The 27,738-nt window shown below is 32.5% G+C and overlaps 1 protein-coding gene across 4 annotated transcripts in view; it reads right to left on the bottom strand.

The window, feature by feature from the left end:
- LOC118201520 (hexosaminidase D-like) overlaps positions 1–27,738 on the bottom strand; it is a 445,672-nt gene that overhangs the window by 211,305 nt on the left and 206,629 nt on the right. The window lies entirely within an intron of this gene.

Genomic DNA, 27,738 nt, shown 5'->3' with positions numbered 1-27,738 from the left:
TTCTAAAGAAAACTGTATGCACGTTACACATGGGGAAAACCAAGCAAACGCTCATGCAGCCAGCCTTTTCGAGGGATTCGAAACTCGAACTGAACTACCAGTGTTCAGCGACTACACTGTAAAAAAAAAAATCTGTAAGGTTACTAAGAAAACTCATGGAAACTGGGATGCCATAGGTTATTTGAGTAACAGAAACAGGTGTTTTCTTTGTAATATTACAAGAGTTTTGCCTGTAATGGTTACAGATCTTTTTCTTGTAATATCACAGCATATAGTAATGTAAGTAGAACATATTTTTCTCATGTAAATTCCCAAACGATATATCTGTAATGGTTACACATTATTTGCGTGTAATATTACAGCAAATAATTATGTAAAAGGAACATGTTTTTCTCATGTAAAATCCCAAACGATATATCTGTAATGGTTACAGACTATTTGCTAGTAATATTACAGCAAATAATTACGTAAAAAGAACATATTTTTCTCATGTAAAATCTCAACAGATATATCTGTAACCGTTACAGGTTATTTGCTTGTATTATTTCAGCAAGTTATTATGTGAGTAGAACATACTTTTCTTACGTAAAATTCCAATGGTTGTATCTGTAGAAGTTTCAGATTATTTCCTTCTAATATCTCATTAAGTAATTATATGTGTGTAGAATATATTTTTCATAGATGAAATACTAAAGGATATGTCTATAAAAGTAATAGATTTTTGTCTAAAATGATGCTTATTATAATAAAATATATTGAAATCAATATGTTTTGAGTAAAACAATGATATCTGTATGTATATATATCATTTTGATTAATAATCGATTTGAGCTTAATTTTATAATTAAGTTCAAATTGATATGCTACTCCTTACATTAAATTACATGTATATCCTTTATATAAAATAATGAAATGGCATCTGGAATTTATATTTGGCCTGTAAAATAGCTGAGGAAAAAAACAATATGCTTTATTTGCATTTTTTAGTGTCAATTATTAAGATATGTTCTAGAACTTTCTTTTTAGTAATTTTAGCTAAAATAGACACATGTTGCTTTAGATCTAACTTATATGAGTAAACATGTTGCATGTTGATATGATCATATTATTACAATAAAAGACATTTTGTGAAATATTTCTATGAAGAACTCAGAACAGCTGTTCTTCATGTTTCAAAAATATTATATTCTCTCCTTCTAAAAAATGACATTTTCAGTAAATTAAAGAATTCAACATAGCAATGAACTTTATTTTGTTACTACAAGGAATTCAAAATTTTGTTCATAAGCTTGAATTACAACGTCCAACTAACCTTTTTATTCTTATGTACACTCAGTGTTTGACAACAGTCTTCTATTGTTTGAAGTAATAGATGGCAAATGCATAACGTTTTTACCCTACTTTCAAATAATTTCCTTTGAATTAACAGATAGAAGTCTTTCATTAAAAACCTAATATCATGTTTTTTGAATAAGTATAAAATTCACCAACTGACCTTAATTTTCAAAGCCTTGCTTCCATTAAAATTCTTAATGCTTAATACAATTATACCTTTAACAAATTTGTTTAAAAAATTAATACTTCACTTTATCTTAAAATTTAATGCATTTTAATTTTACCTATAATTTTTTACAAACATGATATGTAATAAATTTAAGCTTAATATTTACCATTTAGAAAATGATACTAAAAAGTATTCCTATTTATTATAAATTTGGAGATTTGCATACAAAATTGTGAAATATACATGTGACACCAGAAAACAAACTTTATGCCCTATATATATATTACAGCATGTTAATTAAGAAGTTTATTGAATTTATAATTTTATTGTGAAACATTATGAAGCAAATAATATGCTAATTAAAATACAGAAGTAAAAATAATTTATTACTTAATTCATAAACTTTACATAAAATCTGAAAAAAGAATTAATTAAAAATAACACAATATAACATTTCATAAAAATTCGTTTCGACTGCTTAGAAAAGATGAATAGTTTTTCCCTCTTTGTAAACCATGCCTCCTAAATAAATAAATAAAAAAAATTAAATCATAACCATGCTCTTAAAAAGCTTATAAAAATTATAATGCTTATAAAATTATATCACAAACATGTGCTTATATAACACTTTTAATCATATTTTTTTATAATATCTTAAGAAATTAAGAACAGCTTAAATTCTTTAAAATATTGGATTACAGTGAACCGTCTCATTACGACAAACTACCCCTGTCAACCACTTTTTAAATTTACCCAGCATTCCTCATAAAATAACTAATTAGTAAACATAACTTCTCTAGGATGCCCACTATCATTGAAGATCAAAATCTTCAGGAATCATGTATAGATTAGAGAAGGTTCATTGTACAAAAACAGCCAATATGCAAATCTTTTCATAAATGAAGCCACTATAGTTATTAAGTATAATATACAGTATACTTATAGTCAGAATTCATAAGTTGAATAAATTTCTTGAACTATTCTAGCATTCGAAAAATATTGTATTTATTACCTTAAATTTCTAAAACAATATTACATATTAGTCCAAATGAATCACTGGGACTCTGACAACATTTCCCCCCTAGCTTTCTTTTAGCACAGAATTCTGAATATGTTTTAATGATTTTGGTAATGTTTGTCTTCCTTAAGGCGCTCACAAAACAAGTTACCCTAAATGTTTCATCCGCATAGTGGTCATTTTCATCTTACTAACTGATTTGTTAGGGGAGTTTGGGTGCATGGCCTATCATTGATGAAACAATAATAGTGAACAGCTTCAAGAAAATGGGGATATCTAATGCTCTTGATGCCATATTCCCACTTATTTTTACTAATTTTATCTTCCGAAAATTAAGAGGGAAAAATTAAACGAATAATTTAATTTCCAAAGGACACAGTCACAGTAGGAATATAACAAATGAAAAGTAATCATGGATAAACTACTACTATCACAATATTATTTCTTTAAAAAAACCTCTATTTCAATAAGAATACATATAATTGCAACATCTAATAAGTTATCTCATTTCTTTATAATCTGAATTTCTCTCATTTTCATTGTTGTTCTTGCAACTCCTTAGGCCTCATATCATACATAAATAATTAGAGAAGGTGAATATGCAGCTGATATGGCAAAATTGCACAGTGAATGGCAGTTGGTATTTGCTTTCACTATCATAGATCATTTTTTGTATTAGGCTGACATAATATTCAACAGTTAGAAGAGAAAGATTCAATGGGGCCCTTTAGTGTACAAAAGTTTGCCTTTGTTAGTATAATGAAAACAATCACTATGTCGATAAATCCATTTTAAAATCTTGGGATCTTCATTTTCTGAATGTATTAAAAAGGGGAAAATTCTACAAATATTTTTTTAATTTTTAGAATCTGGTTTTAAAGCCGGGTGGGGTACAAAATGCAACGCAATACGGTAATTCTGAAGATCATTGCTCATGGTAGTACAAACTGAACGGTGATAACTTGCATGCTGTAGAAGACGACACAAATTGCAGTTCCACATGCATTAAATGCTTTGAGGTCTAGGGAGTAACAGTGAACAATAATAAGAGTGAAATTCAAGGTATAGGGAAGTAGGAATGAAAATTATTATTATCAGATACTGAAATGTTAATGTTACTAAGCATTCTTATTGGAATGTAGGTCTCTTTTAAATAATAATATGATAGTTACCAGTAGTTAATTAATGGATATTTTTGATTGGTTATCTTACTGTAATCACATCCTTCAAAATTAAATTGATTGCTTAATTTCCAACTTGATTTTCATACTATAATATTAGTAAAAAGGAAGAAAAAAAGTCTGCAAGTAAACATAACTTCTCTTTCTCTCTCTCTCTCTCTCTCTATATATATATAGGCATGTATCTTCGTGTGCAACTAAGCAAAACAAATGTGACCTTTTCTTCTTTAAAAAAATTTGTGTTAATAAATATGATTAGAATTAAGTTCATTTTAAAGACTTATGACACATGAAATATACATGATCAAAATAAATTAGAAAATTATAAATTACGTGTTTAATTTGCAATAATTCAGTTGTAATAATTAATACTGACATAACAAACATCATATTCTCGTTCTGTAAAGTATAAAAATTCTTCTGCAAAACTGCAAAAATTACCAACACTTTGGCTTATTTGATAACTTTCAAATTCACTCTTTGTTTTTAATTTTAAAAAATTTCGCTGGCATAATTTCATTCATTTCTGTATGCATTAATAGATGCAGAAACTTTTTGTACCTTACATAATTTTAAACCCTGTGTAAACTTACGCAATTAATAAAAATCAAAACATAGATCAGAAACTGCATAAAGTTTAATTCATAATTACTATTAGTGTCACACGAAATGCTATGAAATTAATCAATAACATAAGAATGAGATAAAATATATAGAATTAATATTCCACATGTGTGAGTTTGTAAGTTTTACGTTAAAAACTTTTCTTTAAATTATTTTTAAAAATGGCCTTCCGTAATTAGAACTTGCAAATCGACTTCACTAGTCTTTCATAACATTGCTTTTCTTTTATTAACAAGAAATATTGCATTCAGTTATTTAATTTAAGATTTCCAAAAATAATGCTACTGAAAGGTATGAATACTTACTTAAATTTGAAATTAATTTGGTTAACTTAAAATAATATTTAAAAAAAATAATCTTCATATATACGTCTAAAACATCAGACCTTCATAAATTTCTTTTATTTGAACGATATCTGAATTCTGCATTACTTTGGACTAGTAAATCATTGGGCAATTAAATGCCAAGCTATAAAAGAACTAATGTAGTTTACAAATGCACTGAATTTTATTTCCTGCATTAACTTTAAAAAGCAAAATTTTTTGCATATTTGCATCATTTGATTGATAGAATATGGCAAAGCATGCAAAGACTATCAGCCTAAAGGAAAGTATATATTCATGGACGGTTTTGTAAGGAAAAATAGCTTGCACTTCCATTTATTCATGTGTGTATATAGTATATATATTTACAATGTTAAATATTAAAATAAATGCTTCATTAAAATTTAATTATTATTTTATTTTTAATACTAACATACAGATACAGAATTGTTTTAAATTCCAATAAACAATCACAATTTATTTTAAAGAAAACTTATTTTATGATTTATATATTATATTACATGAATAAGAGAAACATTTGTCAAGAAATGTATTAAACTTGTATTAGCAGATTCATGCTATCCTAGTAACAAGACTATCATACTTCAAAACTGTATTAAAACTGGGCAAAATAAAATCAACATAAATTCTACATTAAATGTTTAAACCTTATAAGTATGCAGTGGTATATATATATATACAATATAATAAATTTTGTCATTTATAAAATATTAACGAAATGATATTTTTGGAAATAATGCACAAAATTTTAGTTTTCGTTTATAACTGTTTAACGAATTTTTAGAAAAATATTTTAATTACCGTTACCGTTTCAATTAAATACCATTTTCATCTTTCCCCTGTTGATATTGGTATATTAAAATATATGGAATAATTAAGTTGCATCTAGTTAGTAAAACAGAACATTACGAAAAGTATTTGATGCGACATATTTTTAATCAATATAATTACTTCATTTTGGAATTATAACATTTTCGTAAGAAATTAATACCAGTGAAAAAAATAATATTATTACACTAAAAAATAAATGAGATTCTCGACCGCGTTGTTCAAGTTTTTGTAATTTTACTTCATAACACACTCGTACATAAACATATTATTAGACTGAATTATAAACCAAGTATAATTAATCAGGTAATCCTAAAGAAAGAATAAACTAAACCTAGTAAGCAAAAAATATATACTTTACATTCAGAATTCTAATTGTTTACATAAACTTTCTCGCAAGACCTGCCGAGAAAAAGATGTCAAACGTTCTTTGTTCAGACGATTGCAAACGAACGCTAACATATTTAATATTGTTTCAACAACCACATTACCGTTTCAATTAAATACCACAACAGGGATTAAATTTTGGAATAATTAGTTATAAATAATAATACGGGCAATTTATCGGATGCACAATGACAAAATACTACTATTAGATCTGCATTTGGAATAAATATTTTGCACTCTTTCAACTCATTAGACATTACGAACACTGATATTAATTAATCGCAAAGCTTAAACGTTTAAATACTTACTCACTACATGTAACAGTGCAAAGTGCATGAGAATAATCTGCATAAAATGAACAAAAAAAATATTTCAAACAGTAATTGTAAACATTTTCTTACTTACCTGAGCTATACAACCAACATGCATTCAGCCATGTTTTTTTCTGCAACTAGCTTTCAAACACTTTTCTCCTGATTGGCTAATTTTCAGTCAGTCACGTGATTCTTCTGCGCGGCTTCTGAAACATTATTTGTAATGCTACAGGCAAATCTGCTGTACCCGCCACAGTTTGCTTTCAACATGTTACCATTACAGGAAATTCTTGTGTAACTTTTTGATTTCTGTAACTTTACAAAACTTTTACCTGTAAAGAGCGAACTTTTTTTTTACCATACCTGGGAACGAACCCAAGTATTTCCCAGGTTTTTTATTAGCTAGGCAGTTAAATTGCAATTGTTAAGTCACTGTTGTTAGAAAATTCAATAGCCATTTTCAAATAGCCTAATTTAATGTATTCTAAACCAGTTGTTGTAATAATGTGCAAGTTAGTGACGCTCCAGTTTGTCCTGTAATTCTTTTTAGGTGTCAGCTAACTCGGGCTGAAAACAAATTTTTAGATACGATTGTTTTGTTTTTAAAATCCTTTATTACTGAGTGCCTATAATTCACGATGCAACTAGCGTAGTTTAAGCCAGGCTGTAAGTTAATCAACAAAACTTTTATTCAAAATTAGAATATTGCTGTTTGTTACAGATTTACACATTTTTTTTTTTTTTTAAATTATTATTATTTTCATAGTAAACATGGCTGCCTTTCTCTTTGACTGCGAGTAAACATAAGTTGTTGCTAAGCTATATAAATTAAATCTGGAAATTCTTAACAGCCATACAGGCTATAACAATGAAATTTTAGACAGAACTCAAACTGTAGACTGTCTTCGATCCTGTAGGATCCTACGGATGATAGTTAAGCCTGGAGAAGTTAGGTTATCTGGATACGGCAAAGCATACAAGAGCTACCTGCCTAAGATAAGACTAGGTTTTTTAAAACGGCAAAGGACACAAGGGGTATCTGCCTAAGGAGATGGATGCCTTCGTGGATGAATTTCTAAGGGTTTGGTATGGTTCACTTAATTATGGCAAAGCACGCAAGAGCTATCTGCCTAAGGGCAGGGTTGCCTTCGTGAAGGGCTTTCTAAGGGAAACTGGCTTGTATACATGTTACACACAGAAAAAACCAGGAAAATACCCATGCAGACAGCCAGTTCGGCTGGAATCGAACCCAGGTCGACACAACCAGTGTTCAGCGTCTTTACCGCTCAGCTGCTGGTGGGCCTGGCTTTCTGTAGGAAACTGGCTCGTATTCACGTCACACACGGGGAAAACTACGAAAATTAACCAAGCAGCCGTTCCCCGTTCGCCTGGGATCGAACACAAGTAGAACTTCCAGTATTCAGCAGCCTTAAACACTCTTGCATTGCTGGAGTATCTGTCTAAGGGGAGAGAAAACTTCATGGAAGACTTTTTAAGAGAAACTTGCTTGTATTCACGTTACATATACGGATAAGCCAAATAAAACATCCATGAAGCCAGCCCGTTCGTCTGGATTCGACCCCATATCGGGCTACTAGTATTCAGAATTTTTAACTATTTAGCCGTTGATGGATCCGGCAGGATAAGGAGAGCAGAAAAAAAAAAATAGAATTATATTCTAGCCTTTCGAATACTTCATACTTTCAGAAGGAGAAGAAATGTCTATTTCCACGGAATATGCTTGCGTCTCTTGGAAATTAAAACCTGGATACCTGTACGCTTAAGGAAGTTAATATTAATAACAATTGAATCTTAAGTTATGCTCGCAGTCTTGAAGATACCTATCAATCTATTTCCCTTACTATCTCAAAGGATGAAAAGGATAAATGGCCTTTGCTGAGATTTAAAGAATTCAGTGAAGACCTTGAAAAACACATCTAATGAATTTTAGGAACTGCCCACTTTTGCTTTTTGAAGGGTTAATTTGAAAATATGCCAGTAAGTCGAATGTTTCTAAGTCATACGCTAGCTAAGGTGAGAGAAATACATGAATAAATAAGTTCTTGTGAAATTAATGTAAATATCGTCCAATCTATAAAACAGGATATTTAATTACAATGTGAATTTTTTTTACCATTAATATTGTATTAGAATTACTACGAGGTTTCATTTCAGAATATAAGAAATTAATTTCCCTGCGTTGAATTATTAGCAAATCCGAAATTTACTTTTCAACTCGCTACCATTTTGCAATAACACGCATATGATTTAAAAAATCAAACATCGCTGTGCTTTCTCGATACAGATGCAAGGAACAAGAAAGACGAGCCAACAGACTATGCTTCAGAACTGAAAAAGGTACTCAGATATTATGCGTATAATTTTTTCTCTTGATAAAATTTAAGACGTCACACATACAAAAGCTTATTTAGAATGTGTTTTTTTCAATGATTCTTTGACGGAATATTAGTAACATTCGATCTGTACATCTTTAGTAACTCAAACGACATCCTACAAGAACGCCATATGCTGCCGCACGCACAGCAACTTATCTACATAATATGTTCAAAATAAGCTATGATTCTCGCTTTTTGAACATCAATATCCGTTGCCCGCAAAGCTTCCTTAATCATTAAATAAAATAAGTACGTGCTTACGTCATCAAAGAAAGACGGCCCCACAAAGAAAAAAGATGCTTAGGGCTCATAGGGGGCATCACAAAATTTTCCCCTTGGCGGTTTTAACGTGGAAAGTATAATGCAGCTACGAGGAAATCAAGACCAGAAGGAGGTAAAAGGTGTTTTGCAGTAAATGTGCCCCTAAACCTCTTCATCCGACGCTGGTCACCTGAGACCTGGCCACCTGGTGCATACGAGAGTTTTATTAATTTCCAAAGAAAGAAATTACACGACAGATGCTCGGAGAACGAGTGGCGATTGTTAAATTTCGTATACCGAGCTATTTATTTTTGACCAAGTAGTTGTGCTGTAATTAGCTCCACACTTTTTTCGGTCTTAAGCATCAGGTTCATTTCCGGAAATCATTCAACAAATTAACCTCTTCCGGTAGTTACTAACCTTGGCTAGGATGCTCATGAATAAGTAACGAAGAATGACTCACGTAAATTTGAGGTACAAAACAGAAAAGGTGGAAGTTTTTCTGTAAAATTGTACAACACTTGTATTTCTACAATTCATCGTTTTATTTGAGTAATGGATAGGAATTTGAGGGATAACTTTTGGACGCTCAGTATATTTGATACTTTTGACTCTAGTTTGTAAACAAATTCCCGATATAGTACAAATACATATTTAAGTATGAAAATAGATATTCATTAGTTCATTTTCCTAGTCGATTCTGGTAAAATATTAATCACTCATCCGAATCTTTTCATTTCACAAATCAGTGCATTACGCAGATAAGACCTGCCTCCCAAATGAGTACCTTCCAAGAAGTTAATACAAAATCTCATTTAGAAATGATAGCAAACCTACAGCGCAAAGTGTAAAAGAAATGAGGTATCATCCCTGGTCCATCAAACGCATGACCGAACCCAAGTTTAAGAGAAAGCGGAGAAGCTGTTCTTTTTTGATGTAGATATTAAACTAGAGGAACAAAAACCAAACAAAACAACAAAAGAAAAAGAGGGCAGTGTAACGGAAAGAAAATTTAGCGAATCGATAAATGAAATATTTCGAGCGACAAATGTGAAAATGAAACATCTAATGGAGCGTAACAAAACGCCATCTAGGATTTATTATTATTATTATTATTATTATTATTATTATTATTATTATTATTAAGAATAGTTACATTCAAACATAAGAAATTTGAAAATACACTTTTTCACGATTTTTTTCAGCAAAAAAGATTCTACAAGTAAATACATCATTACCATGACAAATGATGTACCAGACATTTGGGACTAGCCCGACAGCACTGGACAGAAAAAGTTCAGGATTTTGAAATGATTCCTGACTATAAGCTGAAGAAGAAGATATTTTTAATTTATTGAAAAAAAAAAGAAAAAAAAAAAAAAAAGAAAAAAGAAAAAAAAAAAGAAGGCAAAAACAGCGAAATTTTCGTATTGTTTTTATTGGAAAGCAGCTTTTCTTTTAGGATAAAATCAGGTAATTTTTGAGATCTTAGTAAGTGACGTTGTATCAGTGATACCACGGGTTAGCTGTATTAAAATATGCTAACCCTAAACATGATACGTGCAGTGACTATGGAAATTCTTCATTAACGAGAATTTATTTGATAACTTTCATTATAAAGTTGGCCATAATAATACTTAAATACTTTACATCAATCGCCCGCATATGCTGCATATGTTAAGTATAAAATTATATATATTGCTTAGGTCGACATTTATATATAATGAATATGTGCTTTATAAAATTTCACTCTTGCATATAAAGCTTGAATATTAGAAATATTTTTTCATAGCTGTCAAAGATACCATTTCCACGTAAAGGCTCAACTTGAAAATAAGAACTTCCAGTTGAAACACAAAATATTTAATGAAGAGCTTATGTACATTATTTACATTATTCAAAACACAAAATTTGCATATAATATAAATTTCCCATCATAGGGTTCGACATAGAATAGGGTATTTCACAGCCAGTCAGCTTTTAAGATTTTTCCACATATGATTCCTCTCCCCCTTTTAGGGATGGTAGCACATTTTTTTCGAAACTCTTACACACTTAACTCTAGAACCTTACAGAGTTTGGTTTTCTTTGGGAGCACAAACTAGTTTCAAACTCTTATTTACACACTTTTGGAAAAAAAACGAACACCATGAACACGAACACACTTTCGAAACACCATGAAGGAAGTGGTTGTTGAAATTATTTCTTTTTCCCTCCGATGGAACCAATTTTTCTTTTATTATTTATCGTCTGTCGCCGACTAGGTCACGTGACTGGCGGCAGAGAAAGAATGTAATAACTCTTTTAGTTAAGCTTGAGTGTGACACTTGAAATGATCTGTTCTTGGCCGCATAGCGGTAATCCACAATTATAATAATTGTTCTTGATAAACTAATCTTGGCCCTATGATGGGAAATTTATATTATATGCAAATTTTGTGTTTTGAATAATGTAAATAATGTACATAAGCTCTTCATTAAATATTTTGTGTTTCAACTGGAAGTTCTTATTTTCAAGTTGAGCCTTTACGTGGAAATGGTATACTGACTCTTGATTATACTAGTATATTCTTGATTAATTTGATGCTCTCCCAACTCGTGAAAAATAGAATCGTGAATTCGTGAGCATAATCGTGACAAGTTTTTATACATGTTTTTGGTGCCGAAATTCCCGGACCTTTAGATACTGTGAAATCGAAACTGAATATAGTCGAATATAGTTCTGTGCTAGAATAATGGAAGGATACCTGAAAATATCAGGTAAGCCATTTTCTTTCATTCTTGAAGTATTCAACCTTGAAAAATAATGATTGAGTTAAATAAAAGTATTGAATATTTATGTTGTTTTATTGAAATATTACTTGAAAGAATAATACTTCATTGATGCTTGAAAAAATAATTTATCTTAATCGAAGGAAATTTGTGGACTATAAATGTATTGTTTTTAAAGGAAGTGCTTAAAATATCGAAATACTGTACTTTAATTTTTGTTACAATTATTTGTTGAATTTTATAAGGTTATATTCCATTGCTTGAAATATGGAAAATATAGACAAATTAAAGTCGAAAAGAGCTGCAATCACTAAACAAATAAATAAAGCAGAAGATTTGCTGGTAGCAGCGATTGAAAGAACAGACACAGATTCCTTGTTAGAGTGTCAGGATATTTTGTCAGAAAAGAAAATTCTTTAAATGAAATTGATAAAGAGATAGATAAATTGATTGAAGATAAAGCTGAATATGAAAAAGAATTAAAATCGGTTGAAGAATACTCTCATAAAATTTTGAGTATGAAATCCAAAATTAAGAATAGGTTAAGAAAATGTAAAGCAGATACCGAAGTTAACGTAGTTCAAAATGTACCTGTAACTCCTGTAATCGAAAGTAAATTTGTTGCGGCAGTTAAGTTGCCGAAATTAAATATTGAAAAATTCTCTGGTGATCCCAGTACTTATTTAGAATTTATTAACTGTTTCAAGAATGCTGTGGATAACAATGATTCTTTGTCAAAAATAAGTAAATTTCAATACCTGAAATCTCTTTTGACAGGTACTGCATATAATGTTGTATCAGGGTTTGATCTCACTGATGAAAATTATGATGAATGCCTAAAATTGTTAAACGAAAGATATGGTAGGCGGGATACAATCATAAACTGTCATATAAATAAAATTTTGAACTTAGAGCCAGTAAAATCATCAAATAATATAAGGGGACTTAGAAATCTGTATGATAAATGTGAAATACATATCAGAAATCTCAAGTCAATGGGGGTAACAACAGGTTCATACGGGCATCTACTTTTGCCTATACTGTTAAAATTGTTACCAGAAAACATGGTTCTAGAATTTCATAAGAAAAATAATACAGAAAATGAATATAAGGTCAATGACCTATTGGAATTTATAAGCGAAGATTTACGTGCCCGTGAGGCCACAATATTAGTAAATAATTCTTCTAGTAATAAAATACATGACACTTACACTAATTTTAATTCCAAACAAAAATATAATCAGAACATTTCTTCTAAGAAAAGTGTTCCTTCGGCTGCTGCCTTGAACACTTCTATAAAAATATTTTGTGTATTTTGTGACTCTTCAGATCATACAAGCTTGGGTTGTAAAAGGTATACAGATCAAGAGAAACGTTTTAAATTAAAGAAGGGAGTACGCTGTTACAAGTGTTTCTTAAAATCACACCTGTCTTCTAACTGTAAAAGTAAATTAACCCCATGTTTGAAATGTGGTAATAAATTTCACAATGAGCTGTTCTGTAATAAATCAGAAAAACATGAAAATCCTGAAAATATTAACACAGATAAATCCACAACCTTAGTATCTTGCGTTTCTGAACAGAAAAATAAAACTATTTCTACATTACTCCAAACTTGTATTGTATGTGTCTCTGGTGGTGAAAACAGAATCCATGCAAGGGTTTTGTGTGATAGTGGTTCAGAAAAATGCTTTATAAAAGAAAATTTAGTAAGAAAACTGAATTTAAAGCCTATTAGAAAAGAAAATTTATTAGTATATTCATTTGGCGGACGAAAACCACAAGAATCATCATTTGACGTAGTTTTTCTTAAATTACAAAATGTTTCGCAAACAAACAATTCCATAAATATTGAAGCTTTGGTAGTTGAAAAAATTACTGGCGCTACAGTCAAAATTCCAGACAAAGGTTTGATTCAACGCTTGAAAATGAGAGGATTTAATCCTGCTGATACACGGCATGAACGGGAAATAACTATTTTACTATGGTCAGACTTTTTATGGCAAATTCAATTAGGTATTGTAGGAAAAATTGGGAAGCATTTATACATTGCAGAAACTATTTTCGGACATACTATTCAGGGGCAGATAGAATCAAAAGATAGAAGAATAAATTGTTGTAGTGTATCAGTTAAGAGTGAAAATGATGAACTGAAGAAATTTTGGGATTTAGAAGTCATGGGTATTGTTGAGAATAACGAAAAGAATTCTAGTGATTTAGAAATCATAAATGACTTTCAAAATAATTTGAAATTTAAAAATGGTCGTTATGAGGCAAAGTTACTATGGAGCAAATCTCGCGATTTATTGAGAAATAATCTTGAAGTGGCTAAAAGAAGATTTGCTAGTCTAGAAAATAAATTTAAGTGTAATGAAATGTTATTTGAAGAATACAACAATATTCTCAGGGAACAAGAACATTTAGGAATTGTAGAAGTATGCCCTGAAAACAGCTCGACACTTAATTCTTATTATATGCCTCACCATCCTGTAATTAGAGACGACAAAACAACAACAAAGGTACGCATCGTTTACGATGCTTCTTCAAAATCAAATGATGCTCTTTCTCTCAATGATTGTCTTCACCCAGGGCCAAATCTAAATCCAAATGTTTTGGACGTTATTTTGAAATTCCGTGAAAATAGGATCACCTTTTCGGCAGATATCGAAAAGGCATTCCTTCAAATATCAATCGCAGAAGAAGACAGAGATTATCTGAGATTTCTTTATTTTAAAAACCTTGATAGAAAAGACAGTGTAATTTCTTACAAAATGACAAGAGCAACCTTTGGTGTAACTTGTAGTCCTTTCATCCTTGCCTGCACAATAAAACATCACATTGTTAAGTACAAGAATTCTAACTTTAAGACTTTTGAAATGCTTAACTCAAATCTTTACGTGGATGACCTATTTTCTGGAGCGACAACTGTTGAAGAAGCGCTTAATCTATCAAACGAATCTGTTAAAATTCTTGCTGAAGGAGGTCTAAATCTAAGAAAATTCGAAACTAATTCCCTAGAGCTTAAGCAGAAATGGCTTGAGGAAAAGTTAATCTCTCTCAATAGTGACACTCCATGTACATCCTTAAAAGTACTAGGTTTAATATGGAATAATGATGAAGATGTCTTAGGACTAGAATTAACACCCTTACTGTCCTCTGTAAACACTGAATGTACCAAACGTAATGTATTAAAATAGCAGCCAAAATTTTTGACCCATCTGGATTTATCGCACCCTTTGTAATTCGAGTTAAATGTTTATTGCAACAGCTATGGCTTCAAGGGGTACCTTGGTATGAGGTCTTTTCTGGAGAACTCGAAAATGACTGGAAAATATGGCTCTCTGAAATAAAAGAGCTTAAAATGTTGAAAATTCCCAGATATTATTTTCATGTACTAAATTTAGACAGGGACACTGCTCAGTTACACATTTTTAGTGACGCTAATCCGAATGCGTATGGCTCAGTCGCATACTTGAGATACAGAACTGATGAGGATAAATTTGAAACTACATTTGTTTTGGCAAAATCACGTGTTGCACCATTAAAGAAATTAACGCTTCCCCGCCTTGAATTGATGGGAGCACTGGTGGGTGCTAGGGTTGCCAACTACCTGAAAAATATTCTACATATTTCAAATGTCATTTTATGGTCAGATTCGGAAATAGTTCTACATTGGATTAAAAGTACAGCTAAAAGATGGAAACCTTTCATTGCTAATAGAATTTCAGAAATACATGAAATTTCAGATCCTTGTTCATGGAGACATTGCGAAGGAAAACTCAATCCTGCAGATCTAATAACAAAAGGTTGTTCTGCAAAAGAACTGATAAATTCTTCGAAATGGTGACATGGCCCTGCATTTCTTTCGTTACCTGAAGGTCAATGGCAAAAACCCAAACTATCAACGTCAAAATTACATGGTGTATCAGAAGAATCTCGAAAATCGGAAGCTATCCTAGCGTGTTTGATCAAAACAGACAAAACTGAAAAAGTTCCACTCATGAATTTGGCAAAATTTAGTTCCTTGAAAAACTTTATCGTGTGACTGCTTGGATTTTTAGATTTATATCAAATTTAAAAGTAGAAAGGAAAAATAGAAATTTTGCGGAAATTTCAGCCGAAGAAATCAGTAAATCTGAAAGATTTTGGTTAAAACAAGCTCAAGAAGATAGTTTCTCTGAAGTTATAGAATCCTTAAGAGAAAACAAGCATATTCCAAAAGATTCAAGATTGTTCGAATTAAATCCCATATTATCAGATGAAGGTCTACTTTTGGTAAGAGGTCGGTTACAAAAGTCAAACCTACTACAGTCAAAAGTCGTTAATCCGGACTCGTCGGGACTTCGGCGATTCCGGATTATCGATTTTTCCGGATTATAGATCATCAGTTTAAATCTCGTAAGATGGCATGCAGAAATTCTAAAATTAAAAATATGAAACCGTAATTTATGAAATAAAGAACAATTATGATCTAAAGGGTATCAAAATTTACAAAAAAAAAAAAAAAAAAAAAAAAAAAAAAAACTTAATATTTATTTGTTTACTTTATGAAACATTTCTTTCAATGTAAGTTGTTTAAGTTGCTTCATTCTATGTGATAATACTTTCTCTTTAATTCTATAAACAGACATAATTTCTTGTTCGGTTACAAAGTTCCACTGTTCAAGTCCCGTTAATTGCTGTGCCGAGAATACCGACTAACTTGTCAATCGAAATTTTTTTGTTTTCACTAACCTCTCTTTCACATTCTTCATGTCTTTATCCATTTTTTGCAGCAATTCCACTTTTTGTTTGTTGGACATCGAACATACTTTCGTTTTGTAGATCCTTTGGAAGTTCCAGCATCAGAAATTCTATTTGACATAATCGAAAGTTCAAGTTTACTTTTATAAAATTGCTCTTACAGTCTGCAAAAAATAATAAGCGGGATCCAATTCGAAGATTAAGGAACAACGCAATCATTAACATTAACTGAAATAGATAATTAGATAATTTTAGCTTACACCGTCCGTTATACATTAAACGCGCAGGCGAAAACGTATTCTGCACTTGCGCACACGCATATGCGCAGTAGTCAAGATCTTACGCGCACGCGTGAAACGCCTGTGCGCATGTGCCAACGCGGCGCATGCGCAGAAAGTTTTTTGCTTTGAGGTCCGGATTATAGATAATTCCAGATTATGGGTGTCCGAATTAACGACTTTTGACTGTATTTAACAACAAACATCCAATAGTAATTCCTTCAAAACATAAATTAAGTGAATTAGTAGTACGAGACGCTCATGAAAAGGTTTATCATGCGGGTGTATCGGATACTCTAGTGCATATACGTGAAAAATTCTGGCTCTTAAGAGGAAAACAATACGTCAAATCAATCCTGAGTAAATGCTTAATATGCAAAAAATATAATGTACGTCCTGGACAACAAACCACTGCACTTCTTCCAGCGGATAGAAGTGCAGTGGTTTGTTAATAGAGTTAATGAATCTCCACCTTTCGCAATTTGTGGACTCGATTTTGCAGGTCCTTTGTATGCAAAAGAAAATGACAACAAATATTACATATTATTGTTTACTTGCGCCACTACAAGAGCTATTCACTTGGAGCTCGTAAAAGGCATGAGCACAGAAGAATTTTTACTTGCGTTCCGCATGTTCGTATCCCGAAGAGGTCTGTGTTCCACTGTGTACTCGGACAATGCTAGAACATTTAAAAGAGCCGAACTTGAATTAAAGCAAATGTGGAAAGTGATTAACCACCCTGAAGTTAAAAAATTTTATGCTTCGCATGGAATCGCATGGAAATACATTGTGGAACGTGCTGCCTGGTGGGGCGGTTTTTATGAACGTTTAGTTCGCAGTGTAAAAACTAGTTTAAGAAAGAACATCGGGAAATCATCTTTGACTCAAAGTGAATTAGAAACGTTTTTGCTTGAAATAGAAGCGATGATAAACTCGCGTCCATTAACATACGTCTTTTCTGATCTTGAAGAGCCCTCCGCACTTACTCCAGCCCACCTGTTGATTGGTAAACGACTCTTGAGTTTGCCAGCTGTAAGGAGGAATGACTTGAATTTACCAGGTTCCAGAGAAGTAATATTAAAACGTTTCCGTACACGAGAAAATCTAATAAATCACTTTTGGAACAGATGGAAAAAAGAATATCTCCTGTGCTTGAGATCTGCTCATTATACCGGTCAGAAGAAACCATCTGCATTCAACGTAAATGATATAGTACTTGTTCATGATGAAAATTTACCTAGAAGCTGGTGGAAATTCGGAAGAATAACCAAAACCTTTATTGGTAGAGATGGAATGATCAGATCGTGTGAAGTGAAAACTGGTAATTCGGTAATCAAACATTCGGTAATGCAGCTATTGTACAATTTAGAAATTGATGATATCAGTAATTGCAATAATCAGTGACTGGTAAAAAAATTGGACTGAATGACTGATAAACTGATGATAGACAAAAAAAAAAAAAAAAAAATGTTCTTTTTCATAATGTTTTCATTTGTTCATTTTATTATTTTCCTTTGTGTAATGATTTGTGGTGATCTTGAGAAATGTTAATTTAAATGTTTTGTTTTTCTATAGTTTCAGAAAAAATTTTCTTGGTATTAAGAAATTACTGATATAATGTGAGCTGTATATGTAAGTAGTTTTTTATTTGTTGCTTATTGTTATAGTAATATTGTAATGGTAAGTTAAATTTGTGATGAACCTATTGTTCATCGGGGGGGGAGTTTGTTGAAATTATTTCTTTTTCCCTCCGATGGAACCAATTTTTCTTTTATTATTTATCGTCTGTCGCCGACTAGGTCACGTGACTGGCGGCAGAGAAAGAATGTAATAACTCTTTTAGTTAAGCTTGAGTGCGACACTTGAAATGATCTGTTCTTGGCCGCATAGCAGTAATCAACAATTATAATAATTGTTCTTGATAAACTAATCTTGGTCCTATGATGGGAAATTTATATTATATGCAAATTTTGTGTTTTGAATAATGTACATAAGCTCTTCATTAAATATTTCTGTGTTTCAACTGGAAGTTCTTATTTTCAAGTTGAGACTTTACGTGGAAATGGTATATTGACTCTTGATTATACTAGTATATTTTTGATTAATTTGATGCTCTCCCAACTCGTGAAAAATAGAATCGTGAATTCGTGAGCATAATCGTGACACGTTTTTATACAGTGGTTGTTTTTGATGAAACTGAATATGTGTATAGCTCAAACACAGATAATAAAATGATAAAAATTCAAGGTCATAGTACCTGTTCACGGCTCACAATCACCCATTGAATGTTCAAATTAGTAGCTGGTCGAATCGCCCCTGGCGGCAATGCATGTTTGAATTCGTCGAGGAAAGGAGTGGTAGGGTTCCTAATGTCATCGTGCGACACATTCTGCCAGGCATTCATCACTTGACGCTCCAGATCTGTGATATTTTGTCGTGCCCGAATCTGGCGGCCTACCATGGCCCAGACATGCTCGATTAGTGAAAGGTCTGGTCACCTTGCTGGCCAAGGAAGAGTATCAACCGCATGGAGACAGTCCAGAGATATACGAGTGGCATGTGGCCTGGCATTATCTTGCTGGAAAATGGCCCCAGGATGACGTGCCATGAAGGGTAATGCAACCAGCCGCAGGATGGTGTCAACATATCAGTTAGCTGTTAAACGATGTACGGAGGATGACTAAAGATGACCTGCTGTCATAAGAAATAGCTCCCCACACCAGAGATTATGGCTGTATGCCTTCGTAACACAAAGGCTGATTGGGACCGTAGGCCCCGTCCTCTCTAGACACGAACACGGTGGTCATCTGCTTCAAGTGTGACGCGGGATTCATTGCTGAACACTATGCCAGCCATGATGATAGGCTGCGATACCACTCCAGACGACTCCGCCGATGTTATGGCGTGAAAGGCAAACGTCTTAAAGGCCTCTGTGAACGTAACCCCACCTCAGAACAAGCGCCGTGAGTTGGTGGAAGGTACCATGGGAGGTATACACGTGGCTGTAGTGCATTAAATAGTCGACAATGATACCGTTGGAGGGGTATGGACCTGGCGAACAATCATCCTATCTTGCCTCGCATTTGTACTCCTTGGACTTCCGGTGCCTTCATTTCGTCGACAATTTCCTTGTAGCAATCATTGCTGCCAAAATCTTTGCACAGCAGTGTCTGTACGCCTATTGCTCAGTATGACCACCCAGCTTCACGCAACCCTACAACGCGACCACGTTCAAACTCGTAGTTGTCTGTAATGTCTTCGATATCGTCGTAATGGGATCTTTAGTTGCTTCTTTACGGAATTACAGTGGGAACACACACACACACACACACACACGCACAAAAAAAAAAAAAAAAAGAAAAGAAAAAAGAAAAAAAAAGAAAAAAGAAAGAAAGAAAGATTAATTTTCCGCCTTTTATTACTAATTTTATACTTTGCGAATTGCGCATTAGAAATGCGCGCTATGATCGCAATTCCTGTTCATTTGCCTTGAAACTTTGATCCTTTGCTTGTTCGATCAAGATGTTTTTGCATACCAAATTTCGTCACGATCGCAAAAATCCTTCTTGGTGCTTCGATTTTTTTGCAAAAGAGTGTATTCGAGTGGCACTGGCCAGGTTTTGATAAGCCATGGTAAATGCGCGCTTCCAACTTTGAGGAAGCTAGCATATAATTTATTAGCATCACTTGGAAAAATGTAAATTTGGCGAGGAAGTTTTTAATCATGCGATTCAAAATTGAGTCCGATCCAGGTGACTGTAATAGCCCTAAACTGAGTGTAGAAAACGTTTCAGTGTTAGTAACAGCACAGGATGGGTGAAGCACTGCAGTAAGATGCCAGACATTAAGTTTGATGCACTATGTATTATTGTTAAATAAAGTGTTATAATTAAAATTTTGTGTTATAATCATCATGAGTGTACTTCAGACAATTATAATTTTTTCTGAAAAATGGGAAATTATTAATTATATGCCGGTCTGCTAGACAGCTCAGGATTTCATCATTTCAAGAGACACTGAATTTTTCAAGCACATGACATGGCAACATTACACTAACGTTCTCGGCAATCATTTTGATAAACTCGGTATGCTGTTTTCATTTGCAACAACTAACTAATAATCCACTAGAAATACACTTAGCTTCAATATTCAGCAATGCATTGCTTGATATTGGATGTGTCTAAGTGGAATTCGCATTCTTCAAGTAAGGTTTGTTACAGAAGTTAAAGACCTCTCATCTCTTTTTATGTCCAAATTAATAATTTTTTTTCGATCATAATTTATAATTTATCATCCATTATGCAGCCAAATTTCCTCGGGATTTCACCAAGAGTTAAATATCAGGAAGAAACAATTTTAGACAAGTTAAATCTTTCCCATTTTCTTCGAATTTGATTAATTTAATAAATTTTACATATTTTACAATGTTACTATATATTAATTGACAGGAACTGCTGCTTAATTAAAAAATTTTAAAATATAAAAAACGTTAAGATTCATAATTTTAACAGAAATGTCTCCTGATCTTGTTATCTCTGAAACATTTAATTCATTCGGTGTTATTTTACTTCACCTTTATTAGTCCAAAGGTGCTTTGTCCCTGAAGGATTATTGTTTTCGTTTTGCAATTTTCCGTTGGTTCACTATAAATGACCATTTCACTTTTCAAACTGTTGCCACCAAATGTTAGAGTGCTGCATTATATTTGAAGAAATTAAATAATGAAAAATCTGCATAAATGTATATATATTTCTCGCATTGTGATAAAACAACGGTACATAGAGCCATGGAATTTTGAATGACGTAATCCTACTGCGAATATGGGCATATGGAAGCCCAAATTTGATATTTGGAATTTGTTTCATTATCGATTTCATATTTCGTAAAACTTTAACGAATTTTTAATTAACAGACTCAAGTATTTCAAAGCAAGCAATAGCAGCATTGTACAGGAAAAAAAAATAAATAAAAAAATAATAATCTCCAACGCGCGGGACTCTGTATGAGAAATTCTAAAGATATGCTCAATTTAAAACTATTTTGCCATATTGCTGCTCTTGAACTGAATTTTATAATTTAAGCGCGAAGAACGTGATATTTAACAAATAAAGGTAACAGACAAAATGTTAAAAAACGCCCCTTTGGACGTAATTTAAAATCTGAAACCTTTCAGAATTTTATTTTATTTTATTTATTTATTAATAAGTGCACAATAGTCGAAATCGAGCAGTAAACACAATAAACAAGTGATAAACGATTTCGACTGGCACAACTATATGAAATCATCAAAGTCAAGAATTGTTCATTAAAGAGAAATACTGCTTACATACTCCCTACTTTTTTTTTCCGGGGGCGGGGGGAGGGGAGAACTTAATACATCAATTAACTCAAAAGTTTTTTTTGGGCTAAACCTTTAAAAAAAAAGAGGGGGGAAGAGAAACTTAAGATTATCATCTTCAACAAATGTGAATCAATAAGAATAGTTAACGTACACAGCATTACATTTTGCATTGTTAATATAAATCAGAAGTTTTTAAATCATATGCTGAAATAACTAAGAAGAAAAGGAAAACATACGACGAAAATAAGTATTATATTCGAATATTATGAATTAATAAGCTGTAAATAAAAAATACATCCGATATGAAATTCATACAATTTCCCTTTTACCACAATTTAATCACTACGATTTTTAAAGTTCAAGTTATATAAACTAATTTTTTTAATATTAAGATATCATTTATTATAATATTCTGAACAGAAGGCGAAGTCCACACTCGTTCACCGGCAAAGCCTGTAAAGAGACAGGATCCCTTAGCCATCGATAAGCCATCGATTAATAAGCACTATTCATTAAAAAGTATTTTACAATCCGAATAAAGATTTATAGGAAAACAAAGACGCTACAGAAATTTTAGAAGCAAACAAAAATTCACAATAGATGAAATTTAATCCACTTTTATTTTTTCTTCTCGCCGTTGATATCAATTGAAAGTTTAGGACCCTCTTACACTGGTGTCAACGGGAAAACAAAGGCTGAATTTTGTGAATTTTCCCTATTATAAACAGATAATTTTTAATGACAAGTAACATTTTTACCTATTAAAAACTATTACTTATAATTTACCTTTTTAACTATTAATTACCATAGTATACACAGAAAACGAAATCAACATTTCCTCTTTAGTAATCTTGTAAAAAAATATAGTAAAGTAGAATTGCTATTCGATAAAACTTAAGTTTGCGGCATTTAAGTTAAATTTCACTAAACAATATAGTTTAATTTGCAACTTTGCTTTAGGTCTTATTTGGATAAGGATCTGCTTATTCTGGTTCGAGAGAGGTAAAGAAGTTTGAGTAGAAGCAGTTTAATGAAGTGATAGCAAAGGTCATATACTAGTTTAATTTCAAATTAGAGAAAAAATTCATAGCAGAATGAGAGCATTAGATCAATGCTCTCATTCTGCTATGAATGTACAACTGCAACGTTTGCTGTACGCGGTTGCTTATTAGCCATACGCCAATTAGAATTTCTAGAAGTTAGCTTCGTGCTAAATCCTTGATTTAGAATTATTGATCTAGCTTCGTTTAGTTGACGACACTTAGGTTTTAGCCCTGATCAGAAATTACTTAGATTTTTAAACAAAGAACCTGTTATCTCTTTGCACTAGAGAGACGACTCTCGGTCACCACTTGAATTGATGCGGTAACTCGAGAGATGACTCTAGATCACCACTCGGTTTGAAGCGTTAGTTCGAGTGGTAACGATATTTATTTAGGTTTGAATTGGGCAATATCGCTGCATGTATTCAACAGTACATATTTATAAAATAACTGCCAATCTCTAATCTTAAATATATTTTTTAGATTTATTGTTATCCGTCTTCGACGTTAGTTCGAACTCAACAGTCGAGACAATAGGAATATTATTTCCAAAGTAACAGAGTTTAGTTAGTTTCAAAGTATCGAACACAATGAAGAAATCAGTTCAAGTGAAGGGGAATTTGATTTTTTGTTGATAAAGAATACTGATACTGAAATTATGTCTATGCATAGACCACTTGACAACAAAGAGCAGGAAAGCAGTAATGAAGACAGCGATGAAGTAAGAGCTATAAGAAGGGGAAAAATCAGGGTAATGGATAGTGTATGTGAAAGCGACTCCGCAGAAGAAACAGAAAATTCAGAATGGATAACATACACAGAATTCGAAGAAATACCGCAAAGAATACCGTTTGTATCCGGCGAAAGATCCACAGGACAGCAAACATCTTCAGACATAAAAGAACCATTAGATTTATATAAATTGGGTGTGAAAGCATTTTGAGTTAGCTGTAAGATGTTCAACAAATATACAGAAAACCGCCTCATGTTCCTGGTTTACCCGAAGGGAAAAGGCCTCAAGTGCAAAAGGTTAAGGTCTAGATATTTCTCGGCGAAGCTCCGGAGTCTGGTAATTTTGTTTCGTAATAAATTAATTTGTCCCTTACAAATGGTGAGGTAAAATAAGCTAAAGGTCGCTTATTTGTTTTGCCTGCTTTCATCATTTACTTTAGCTATTAGTGATAACTCACATCATAGTTTTAAGTAACAATGAGAGGTGAGAATTAGACTTGATAGTCGTCAGAATTAGCCCCTTAAAAGTGATGCAATTTTTATCAAATGCATATTTACTCCTACGCGCTTTAAAATTATGTCAATTTTTTAAACCTTCGCAAGAAAAAGATTTCACCTTTAAATTCATGTTTCAGTAAAGAAATACAAATTTTCTCAGACAGATAATTTATATAAAAGTAAATGCAAGCTTCAAATTCACATGTTCTTCCACAATGAAACAAAGTTTCTCATATCATTACATGCTTCATTTAATGCAATTCCTAAGGTTATTTAGTAGGTAAAAATAAAGTTCCAGTAGACATCATTTGCCTCAGAAACGTAAGCACCCAATCCCCAGAACTGCGATCGATGGGGTTAACATACACGCCACTACTACATACACTTGGCATGGACGTGACAGCAAAGCGGCCATAACAACGAAGTGTTCTTATTCTCAAAGTAATCGGATTCCCAAGGGAAGGGAGGGACTTAAGAAAATCGTTATTTTCGAAAAAGGCCTGTCACCGATTCTTTCTTTCGTGACCCGCCTCATGTCGTGTCTTTCGTGCGAAAAGAAGGATCGAAAAATGAGATGGGATTTGAAAGAAAAGGGTGGAATGTCCAGTTCGCATATATTCCAATACTGAATGAAAAATTGTATGACTGTTTTACTGATTTCGTTTTTCCATCACTACGAGTTTTTGCGTGGAAGCATACGAATTTCAAAACCGACTTCAAAATTCGAATGATTATCTATTATATTAATTTTTATCTCCATACACTTTACCCACTACTGAATTTATAGCAGATGAAATAAGACCTATTATTAGCAAGAAAATGCGGAGATTCACAGTGTACATGTGTCTGTAGCATGTCTATAGCATGGCACATACTACGATATTGCATTCATTTAGATATTTTATGTTTCAATTTTTTCCTTTGTTGAAATGGGTGTGGCCTATCATGACCATGTGATCAACGTTTTTGGTTAGGCGGGTCGGGCCGCGCCCACTACTGATACTGATACTGTGGTATTGTATGACTTTGCTAAACACTTTACGAGGTACAGAAAGACTCAGTCCCGTTTTTCCGGCAAAATAACAAACTTCTACCGCCTTTTTTCTAAACACCTCGTACCCTCAACCCTAGATCCTGCTACTTTTTTCATGTAGCGTTTCTTGTCTGTTCTTAGACCATACGTAATCCTCTAGACCAGGGGTTCTCAAACGGTGGTACGCAAAGAAGAAAAGTACTTTTAACCATTAAATTAAAACCTCAACATCCTGGTTTTTTCGCTAACACTCGTCAATTTATGCGATCTGAGCTTTGTTTAAAGTCAATAGCCGCTTAACAAAAGGCGAACGATCTGTCTACAAGGCAGCTTTCCTGGTGTTTGTACGTTTCACAAATATTCTTTTACCGCAGACATAACAAGATTTGCCATAAATGACGTTTTTAAAAGGAGTGACAGAGATGGATGCTGTATTTAATAGAAATAAAAACAAGTTTCTATAAAAAGATATTAGTATCTCATTAATTCTCTTAGAGTTAATCGATTTATTAGCATGCCAGGACTTCATGTCGCCATTTCCAGGCTCATATTGCTGCATTTTCAATTATAATAATTTTTTACGTCGGCTTGCTGTCTCTAACAGCAGGTATATTTTCTTCTTGTTCTTTTGTATTCCTTACTTTTCTACGCGATTTGAGAATACCGTCGTCTGTTCTTGAAGAATTTCTAATATATTGTGCTATAAATCAGGGCTGTGGAGTCGGAGTCATGGAGTCGGAATCGGAGCCGGGCAGATTTTGGAGTAAAAGGAGTCGGAGCTGGAATCGCTAAAAACAGGTCGACTCCGAATTCAGTTTTCATTGGACAGTTTGAATTTGAAATGAAATTAAAATGAATTGAAAAAAATTAATGACAAGCTGAGTTAATATTTTTATTTATGGACTGTATACATTAATAAATAGTTATTTTCTATTTTGACCTATTAATAAATAAATATAAGGGAGGAGGATGGATGTGATATTTGCTATTAGTGATTAAACTGACTCATTTAGTTACTTCATTTAGTTACAAATCTCCTTGGTAAATTTAGGTAAGCAGCAATAGCAGCAAGAACTCCTAATACTGATGCCATTCTTAGGAAGCGAGAGTAAAAGGAGAAATTATTGATCAAGCAATGCGATAAGGAAATACATACTTGTATTTGATGATAAAAAGGTTTTTAGAATTAAGAACATTTTTAGGAGGTGTAGATAACCCTAATGTTTCACTAACAGAAAGACTGTGGAATGATCTTGTAGAATTGGAAACTCTTCTTTCTATATCGTATATAGCCACAAAAAAGGTGCAATTTGAAGAAATGACTGGAGGCGAGAATGGGATGTTTGTTCTTTCTGAAATGGAGATTTATTGCAGAAGGAATCATTTCTTCAATGAAGAAAAGAGAAACTAGTTTGCTAGACAATGAGATCCGAAACACCGAATTTTCTTGGGTGACGAACAAATTAAAAAGGCAAAGAAAGCCATCTATGAACTTTCATTTAAATGAAATTATTTTCAGAACAATTGGAGAATTCGAATCAGGACAGTCAAACTGCAGACATTGCAACTGAGTCCAACTGAGTCTCTATCATCCTCTTCCAGAGATGAATTAAATTTTGAGAAATATTTTTGGATAATATAGGCAAAGCGAATGAAAATAAGGAACCAAGTACCTTTAGATATAAATAATGAAAAAACACAAACAAGATTTCTACACGGCCTTTGACGAAATAGAGAAATATGATTGCGCTTGCAAGACCCCTCTTCTAGAACTTATAAAAATCTATCCTGAAAAGTTAAAAGAAGTAGCCCTAACAGTAACAGCTCTTCCTCCTACTCAAGTTAGTGTGGAAAGACTCTTCTCAGCTCTGAAATTTATCAAATCGGATCTATGGACCTCCAACAAAGAAAATCTTGCCGAGGCTATACTGTTTCTTAGAAATAACTAATGCCAGTTTTTCCATTTCATAATAAATGCTAATTAATATAAATAATTTGCTATGCCATCAATTTTTATTCTGTAGCATCTATTATTTCTTTTATACTAAAAAAAAAGTTGTAACCCATGTGTATATGTTTATATATATACGAGGGAGTTGGAGTCAGAGTCATTATAATTCCAGGTGTCGGTCATTTTCCCTACCGACTCTACAGCCCTGATTTAAATATTTTTGAAACAATAATGAAAGAAATCTAGATTTTCAAAATGGAAAAATGGCTAGGACTGAGCGGAAAAGTGATCCACAGGTTATGGATCCAGGATAATCTATTAGCATTACGAATATTGAAAAGAATATATATTGAATATTGAATATATCGCTTTTGTTGCATTTCGAAGTAAGGTGGTAAGCTTTAAATCGCATTTTGAACTTTGATCAAAAATTCAAATTTTCCTCTGTGATTCAAAATTTGAATTGCAAAAATGTTTATTTACTGAATTAT

Source organism: Stegodyphus dumicola, chromosome 5 (assembly GCF_044657685.1).
Source record: "Stegodyphus dumicola isolate Sdum_Otavi_A_Nest chromosome 5, ASM4465768v1".
In the NCBI taxonomy this organism is placed as follows: Eukaryota; Metazoa; Arthropoda; class Arachnida; order Araneae; family Eresidae; genus Stegodyphus; species Stegodyphus dumicola.
Note: the sequence above shows the minus strand (reverse complement) of the source record. Positions and strands in the feature narration are given on the sequence as shown.